This window comes from Poromitra crassiceps (assembly GCF_964638095.1).
Source record: "Poromitra crassiceps genome assembly, chromosome: 19".
NCBI lineage: Eukaryota > Metazoa > Chordata > Actinopteri > Beryciformes > Melamphaidae > Poromitra > Poromitra crassiceps.
The window spans coordinates 28,118,398-28,125,102 of NC_139646.1; the positions used below are offsets into that span (position 1 = coordinate 28,118,398).

General features: G+C 45.8%; 1 pseudogene across 1 annotated transcript; it reads left to right on the top strand.

Moving 5' to 3' along the window:
• The first annotated feature begins 5,128 nt into the window (after positions 1 to 5,128).
• Positions 5,129 to 5,955, top strand: LOC310794015 (splicing factor YJU2 pseudogene; annotated as a pseudogene). The gene has a single exon. The product of its transcript is annotated as a splicing factor YJU2 pseudogene (transcript).
• The last annotated feature ends 750 nt before the right edge of the window (positions 5,956 to 6,705 follow it).

The following is a 6,705-nucleotide window of genomic DNA, read 5'->3' on the forward strand; positions in this document are numbered from 1 at the left end:
GGAGGAGGAGAGAACAGAGAAGGAGAGGTGGGAGGGTGCAGGGGAAGGAGAGCAGGGGGAATGTGAGAGAGGGGGGAGGACAGAGAGGCAGAGAAGGAGAGGTGGGAGGGTGCAGGGGAAGGAGAGCAGGGGGAATGTGAGAGAAGGGAGAGCAGGAAGTGGCAGGGATTCAGGAAAATAGGGGAGAAGAGGAGAAGGAGCAGAGGGGGGGAGAATGAGGAGAGAGCAGGAGAAGGGAGGGGGGGGCGGTGGGATGTGGGGGAGGAAAGAGCATGGAAAGAGAGGAGAACAAGAAGGGGGAAGAAGCGGGGGAAGGGGGAAAGAGAGGGGGGGGGGAGAAGATCAGACAACTGACTACTCTAAGCATTAACCAGAGCTAACTGGGACATAGTATCTAGCTAATCTACAGCCTAATCTGGCCTATCCTACCCTGCTCTAGTCTGATTTTAGCCTGAACACTAACAGGTCAGCCTTAGGCTGTAGCTAATCTATCGCCTACCTAAGCTGTTCTAAACCAACCGGCAGCCCTCGACCAGTGATGAAGAGCACCGATGCCCCCCGACCCGGCCCCCGCCCACATAAGGCGTGGGAGGGAAGGCCAGGCCGGGACACAGCGGCACCCCCTCACCCCCAGTGAACGCAAGAAAACCTTTCCACCACATGGATCGCCACATGGATTGCCCCAGTGACTTGGCTGAGGAGGAACCTTGTGAGGTCGTTGTGCTAGGGGCCAATTGCTGCGGCCCGGGCGGACCCAGCCCCCACGCGACCCGCCCCCCCAGCCCCCAGCCACCAGCATAGTGACTGAGAGCGTGAGAGCAGGCCACGCGGGGGACGGGCCCACCCAGGCCACAGCAGCGGACCCCCATCTGGGGACTCCCCTCCGAGACAGGCCGAGAGATGCCGGGCTAAACCATGCACAGAGTTTCCGATAATGAAACTCTGTGAATGGTTTATTATGGAAATAAAATGTACAAGAGAACAGAAAATTGAAAATGTAAAAAAGAGTCCAACAGAAGGGATATAAAAATGTAATTTTTAAATTATCCTAAGATCAGGGAAGGGAGTTCCTTTCTTTCTGTAAGGTAAATACATTCATCCATTTGATGCCCTTTCATCCTCAGTCAAACTGCTCTCTGATGAAATACACATTCAAAAGAAGAGTGAGTCTTACACAGTGACATAGATAAGAATGGTGATAACGCTATAGCAAAAAGACCACGCCTACAAAGTGTGGTAATGTGGTTTTACGATATTGGTATTTTCATTTTCATTTCAGTTTCTAATTAGCTAATAATGTGAGTGATGTCATCAGTGATGATGTCAAAAGTGATGTGAAGTTGAGCAAATGTGCGCTGTGCAGCGGCTGAGCTGCAGGGCGGGCACTAGCGAGCGTATATACATATATATATACGTGTGTGTGTGTGTGTGTGTGTGTGTGTGTGTGTGTATGTATGTATGTATGTGTGTGCATAATTCCATTCCAAGTTATTCAGCCATGCTTCCATGTCTCTCCAGGCCACCAGGAGGAGGCAGGATCCAGGGAGAGAAGAGCATAGTACCCAGGTTTATTATAACCTAGTTGGTGACAGATCTGAAGCCCTGAGAGAGGAGGAAGAACACGCCGAGTCACATGTCTAAGCCTTGAGAGAGGAGGAAGAACACGCCGAGTCACATGTCTAAGCCATTCAGCAATGATTGAAATGCAACGCTCAGCTGTTTCAGTGTCCGTGGAGGCTGAGATCACAGCGTTTCTTTCTACAATCTACAGCTCTATCAATCATCTAATCCATGCTAATCAATTTGACCAGTGTCCCGTTTTCATTCATATTTTAAATTGTTTTTTTTTTCATCAGTGATGCGAGGTTGTGACATCATTAGTGATGTCATAATAGCAAGTGAGCCCGCACAGCGGCAGTGATGTCATAAGAGCGAGTACAGCACAGCGGTCGAGCTCCATGGTGGGCGAGGGGGCATGCAGTGTATGTATGTATGTATGTATATATATATATATATATATATATATATATATATATAAATAATGTATGTATATATAATTATCACTAGGAAATGGATTGTCATCTGCAGAGAGAGAATTTTAGCACAATTGAAGTGAAATAAATCCGTGACCTCCCTGTCATCACCTTGTTCAATTTGAATGATTCCAAATATTTCACATAAGACATCGCTCAACGGAACAAAAGAGTCACGTTAACTGCAAACCTTTATGTTTAATGATAATAACCATACATTTTAAACACTGTTAACATGTCTTGAAAGAATACTAAAAGGCAAAATATTTACTTTGGCTGTGAAACCTACAGCTAGCGCCAATTACTTCCATACAGCTACACATACAAACACATTTTTGTTATTTTTTTGTTGACTTTACATTTTCTACAATCTGTTGTTCTTGAATCGAGAACAAAGGATTCAAATACAATTGGGTTGCTATTCCTCAGGGTTCAAAACCTGTGAAATGTTGAGGAGTCCATTGGGGCTGCTGAAATAAAACGTGTAACATTGCAGACTTGGTCAAATTGGTCCAAAAAGTTGCCCTAAAAAAACACATGCTGAAATGATATAACCATCCAAACATCGATTCAACCTTTCTTTTGTCAAGTCACACCCAAGTCAGTCGACATGGGGACATTGATAAAAACAGGACATTTGAGGACTAAATAAATACTCCTGTACATCTAGTGTGATGGAAACAACCATCAATAGCTACATGAAGTGCCATGGGAAGGTGCAGGCTTAGGATGGACTCGCACTACAAGATTTCTTCAACTAAGAACCACAACATTCCATTCAAGACAGATTTTCAAGAATGGGTTTGGTGTAATCACATCTAGTATAGACTTTTCTTTCTGTCAGTATGTGACGACCACAGGACTGCTCTCAGAAAATGGGGGGGGGGGGGGGGGGTTCTTAGGGGTGTAATGGAGATCTTGTCACAAAATGCTAACTGGCTACCAAAGGCTAATGGTAAGTTAGCATTTTATGACACTTGATTGTCTGACAACAGAAAGGGAAAGATAGATCAGTGACACCTGTATTGTGTAACACAAACGAAGTGATCACAGACAGAGTTATGGGTGACAGAAAGTTGTCCTTTTACCATTGCTGAGATGGTGAGAAGAAGCAGCCATGTTTGTGAAAAGTGCCTACTGGAAACAGCAGGTGTGTTTGTTGATGCTGATGCTTTCTATCTGCCCAGGGCTTTAGCATTATTCAAGAACATCAATGGGAACCAGTAGTAGTAGCAGCGGGTTGGCTTATTAACCCATTGATACCTGATGCAGCATTTGTGTGTGTATCCCTTTAAGACCGCGAACCACGTGACGCGGTTCACGGCCTAAAAGGGATACACACACAAATGAGGGATATACACACAAATGCTGCATCAGGTATCAATGGTTGTGAACTTTCTACAAGTTCTCCACGTTACTTTTGTCACTGTGAAGGAAAATGTTTCAATATTTGTTCATCTCGGTGCTGTTCAGAATGCTAACACACTGGCAATAAAGCTCAACAGTCACATGACGTTCGGTGACGTCTCCTGGTCCGAAAGGGAATTCCCTGTTCATTTTCTCCACAGACATTTCCAAAAATCCTTATAGAACGAGTTTTAAGGCTGGAACCAAGCTAACCAGCGACCTACTGAATCAGAAAAAAAACAAAACAAAAACAATGTTTGTTCGTTTTTTGCTCCAAGTGAAATGTTTTATGGTCACTCGGTCATTCAGTAGGTCGCTGGTTGGCTTGGTTTCAGCCTTAAAAACACTGCAGATTAATAAACTAAAGGACGAATGTTTAACATTTGTTCCAACAATTTGACTAAACTTGAAAATGTCAAGGTAGCCCCATATTAAAAATATAAAATTTGGTCATCATCAGATTCAAATGTTATCTTTACCTGCCCAAAAGTCACATGTTGGAGACGAAAAGTCCACATCATGACACATGCGTGATGATTGTCAACAGGTACATACAGTACTGTAACAGGTACATACAGTACTGTAACATGTAGCTACATACAGTACTGTAACAGGTACATACAGTACTGTAACAGGTACATACAGTACTGTAACAGGTACATACAGTACTGTATGTACCTGTTACAGTACTGTAGCAACACGAGTAACAGAGTGTCAAAATTGTGCATCAACACTGCCTCAAATTTTGCTCTTTGCTCATGGAAGTGCTATGCTAACCTAGTCCTAGTGGTTAGAGCTAATGTAGTCTCGGGCCATTCGCCCAGCATTTGCGCATCCGGTATAAGCGAATACAGAACCAGTCTGCCCCAAAAAACAGTTTTGACCTGAAAATCCTCCCATAAACTGATGGGTAAAAACCCATATGGAGCTAAAAACAAGCGATGGCACTGCAGCATAAACCTGAACCGGAAATTATGGAACCGCCGGAACCACCAACAGAAGACAAACTGAACAGTAAGAAAGCAGGTTCTCCACAGACAGAGAGCCTGGTGACGCCAGGTTAGAGAGAATATAATGTAACTAGGGGGTGGACTATGGGGGGTGAAGCCAAGTTAGAGAGTAATGTAAGCGGGGGGTGGGGGGCGTATTGGGGGGGTGACGCCAGGTTAGAGAGAATGTAACCGGGGGGTGGGGGGCGTATTGGGGGGTGATGCCAGGTTAGAGTAATGTAACCAGGGGGGTGGGGGGCGTATTGGGGGGTGACGCCAGGTTAGAGAGAATGTAATGTAACTGGGGGTTAGGGGCGTCACTCATTTTAAGTTCCTCTGGTTAAGAGCACCACCTATATAAATGCCTTAGGGGCCGTGGAACATTTCTTTCTTGGCAGAGCGCCGACAGTTAGCACGGTAGCTAACGTTAGCTAGTTAGCTAGCATAACGAGGTACTGTAAAGAGGTTGGAAAAAAGTGACATTGATGAGCAGCACCTCTTCTCCAAAAACTGAACTGTTTTCTGCTTGAGAGTGCTCCGCCCAAAAACACTCTAGCCAGCGAGAGAGCGCTGAAAGGTCAGAAGCTTCAGGGCCGGGAGGAGAGACGCTAGCCTGGGTAAACCCATCCCCCACGTGACCTGCTCTCAGACCTGTTCTCAGTCACTAGTTCAGGAGGAAAAAGTTCTACAAAATCAGCCATGTCTGAAAGAAAAGTATTGAATAAATACTATCCTCCTGATTTTGATCCATCAAAAATACATGTGGTGTAAAACATGTGGTGAGTACATCTACAAGGGGAAGAAGTTCAATGCCCGTAAAGAGACTGTTATGAATGAGCTGTACATGGGACTGCCCATCTTCCGTTTCTACATCAAATGTACTAGATGTCAGGCCGAGATTACCTTTAAGACTGACCCAGAGAACACAGACTATGCCATGGAACAGGGCGCCACACGAAACTTCCAGGCAGAGAAACTAATTGAGGAAGAAGAGAAGAAAATTCAGAGGAATAGAGAGGAGGAGGAGCTGAACAACCCCCATGAAAGTGTTGGAGAACCGCACACGTGACTCCAAGATGGAGATGGAGGTTCTGGAGAATCTTCAGGAGCTGAAGGAGCTGAACCAGAGGCAGGCGCAGGTCGACTTCGAGGGAATGATCGGCCAGTACAGAGAGTTGGAGAAGAGAAAGAGGAAAAGGGAAAAAGAAGAGGATGAGAGAGAGACAAAAGAGACGTTGGACCGCGCTCTAGTGAAAAGACTGAGGGACTCTGACTCGGATTCAGACCAGGAGGAGCAGAGCAGCACACAGCCAAACACATCCAGTACAGGCAAACCCTACAGAGGCACAGGGGCCCGAGGAGTGAAGAGGGCCAAGGTGGAGAGCTGGGAGAGGAGTGTGGGGAAGTTGGGAGGTGGCGGGACTCTGGGATCCCTGGTTGTGAGGAAGAAACCAGCAGCAGCTGTTGGCAAATCCGGCCCTATGCTGCCCCCTGCTGCTAGCCTGGGTAAACCCAGCCCCCTGTGACCTGCTCTCAGACCTGTTCTCAGTCGCTAGTGACTGGGAACTGAGAGAGCAGGTCACGTGGGGGCTGGGTTTACCTAGGCTAGAGAGACGCATCTTTACCGTAGAGAAGGAATTGCAGAAAGGCGCGGGCAGCTCAAAACCGTTGTCTGTGGAATGGCCCCTTAGAATGTAAAAAGAATGAGATACTAAGCTCCAACATGGATTTACAGCATCAGGTGCTGATGAAATGCTACAGCCTTCATATGTCAACTATACATGTAGCAGTTTGAGCTAAGAAGACACAACTCAAAAGGTAACGGGCACATATTTCACTTCGGTAGAAGGTAGGAAACAAAGTTCATGAAAAGTCAAGCAAAATGCTTGACAGTGAACGTATGTAGTGGTTTTGCATGTTAAAGTAAATGCTCTACCGAGGTGAAACGTCACTTAAAATAGGTCACACATCACAACAGAACTTTGTCAGCCGTCATGGTGATTATAGGGAAATATCTACACTGAAACATTGGTGTCCCTGTAGTGTGAGCAGTTCAATCTTGTAGTGCAAGCAGTCCTAAAACAGAAGCAGTCCTAAAACAGAAGGAGAAGTAAAGTGTGTAAGTGTGAATGTGGCTTTCGAGGTCAGAGGTCACTCTCGGATAAGGCAGGAATGGATGAATGTTGACTTTAACCCATTGATACCTGATGCAGCATTTGTGTGTGTATCCCTTTGTGAACGCGGTTCGCGGTCTTAAAGGGATACACCCACAAATG